The following is a 2,500-nucleotide window of genomic DNA, read 5'->3' on the forward strand; positions in this document are numbered from 1 at the left end:
CCTGTGGTCGTCAAATGCTGTTGTGCATATGTGTGTGCGACTATACGTGCGTGCGTGCGTGCAAGGAGTCCTGGCAGCAGTGCCCCACGAGGCCCCCCTCGTGGGGCACGAGGTGTGCAGTTGGCAGCGGGCGCTGGCACCGCCGCCGCCGCGCTCTCCCGCTCTCTGCTCCTACGGCGTTTCTACCGCCGTCGATTAAAGATTAAGATGCACCTCTGTCATCTAGCACACACACACGCACACACACACACGCACGCACGCACACACACACACACACACACACGCACGCACACACACGCACACACACACACGCACGCACACACACACACAAACACACACACGCACGCACGCACGCACGCACACACACACACACACACACACACACACACACACACACACACACACACACGCGCGCGCGCGCGCGCGCTCGCACACACACAACACATACACACACACACACACACACACCTGTGGGTGTGTGTGTCTTTGTGTGCTTGTATGCATGTGGGTGTCAGCGTACGTGCGTGCAAGCATGTGAAATCTCTCTCTCTCTCTCTCTCTCTCTCTCTCTCTCTCTCTCTCATATATATATATATATATATATATATATATATATATATATATATATATATATATATATATACATATATACATATATATGTATATGTATATATTTATATTCATATTTATATTCATACATATACATATACATATATATACATATATACATATGCACACAGTCAGATGCAGCGCCTCAGCCGAGCCACAGGTTCCCCTCCGGCAGCGTTCGAGGAGCGGAGGGCCGGGAGCGAGATGCCCATTTGGGGAAAAGGACAACAATGATGGCCATTACAATACGTTTTCAGTGAGAGAACATAATGTAAATCATCCCAAATTAAAAACAAGATTCGATTAAAAAAATGAAAGAGGTCATTGGGTCCGCGACTGGGACAACAACCGGTTCCGTTTGGGATACTTAATCAGTGTTTATTATTTCCATACCTTTAGTTCTTTCAGTTCTTTGATTGATTGTTCATCATTTAGTAATTTTGCTTGGATTTGGATAATTGGTTTGTTTGTTTTTTTCTCTCGTTGCATATTCTCTGCATGTGTCTTCCCTCCCCCTCCTCTCTCCTCGTCGTGTGCTTTGAATGTGATAAAGGTGCGTTCGCGACGGAAATCAAAAGCAACACAAACGGACGCGGCGACTCCGCTGCCAGGCCGGGGCGCCGCTTGGCTCCAGCGCCGTGGCGGTGAGCCGAGTGCCGAGGGGTGTGGGGGGGGGGGGTTATTCAATAAGGTGCAGCTTCGTGAAGAACAAATTTACTCGAGGAAGTGACTTTTTTTGTTTATGTTTTTGTTTCTGTTGCCGTCATCCTCACTTCTTTTACTATTGTTATTGTATTTATTAACGCTGTTATATTGACATATAATATCTGACATCATTAGTTAATGTTATTATATAAGATATAGTTGTACTGATGATAATCACCAATATGATGTCTTGTCACGATTATCGCCATTTTATTACACTACGTAGATGCAGTAACAATACTTTTATCACATTTTATCAGTTTTGTGATTGCAAGGATAATATTTCTCTTTATCAGCTTTCTTGTGATGGCATTTGTGTTTTCTGTTAGTACTACTACAGCCGTCATTAGCATCGTTGTTTTTTATCATTAATGTCAGTGTCCTGTAATCAGCATTGTATTAGCAGGGGAGGTATTTCCCTTCACGCATTTTCTTTTCTGTTGTCTATCGCTTATTTTCATTTTTATTCTTTGTTACTTATTGTCATTTATATTCTCTTATCATATATTTCCATTTCTATTTTCTATTACTTACTTTTATTTCTATTTCTGTAAGTATTATGGAGCTATTAAAACAATGATAATGGTCATGATTTACATAAACATCATCATAATCATGACAGTACAGTAACATTACTGGCAATAGTATTAATGATGATAATTACATTGATAACAATGATAACGACAGTGATAAGAACAACAAAATGATAAATACAAACAATCTAATTGACAAATAACCTAATATAAATGGTATAATCATAGTAATGATGATAATGATAATAACAATAACAATGATAATAATGATAAGACAGAGAATGATAATAATAATGATAATTAAAATGATAATAATAATAATAATTAGAACAATAATAATAATGAAAATAATTACAGTATTATTAGTATAGATAACAGTAATAGCAACAACATTAATCACTGATAAGAATAGCAATATTAGTTGCAATAATGATATTCGTAAGAAGGAAAACGATAAGGATAGATAACAAACGCCCTGATTTGCCAAACCGCTTTGCTCAGCCCGAGGCAGCGCCGCCCGCGCCCGCCCGACGCCGCCCTCAGCGAGGCATCTGGGAATCCGCAGCGGGAGATGAGCAGAGATCCGCACCGCGACGGACGCGGACACCGCGGATAAAAGCTCTTACCTGCTGCTATCTACCCCCCCCCCCCCT

At 41.2% G+C, this 2,500-nt stretch overlaps 1 protein-coding gene across 4 annotated transcripts in view; it reads left to right on the top strand.

Annotated features, from left to right (window-relative positions):
* The window catches only part of LOC119598536, a 76,208-nt gene that overhangs the window by 17,264 nt on the left and 56,444 nt on the right, over positions 1–2,500 (top strand). The gene's annotated exons all lie outside the window — the stretch shown is intronic.

The sequence above is a fragment of the Penaeus monodon genome, chromosome 41 (genome assembly GCF_015228065.2).
Source record: "Penaeus monodon isolate SGIC_2016 chromosome 41, NSTDA_Pmon_1, whole genome shotgun sequence".
Classification (NCBI taxonomy): domain Eukaryota; kingdom Metazoa; phylum Arthropoda; class Malacostraca; order Decapoda; family Penaeidae; genus Penaeus; species Penaeus monodon.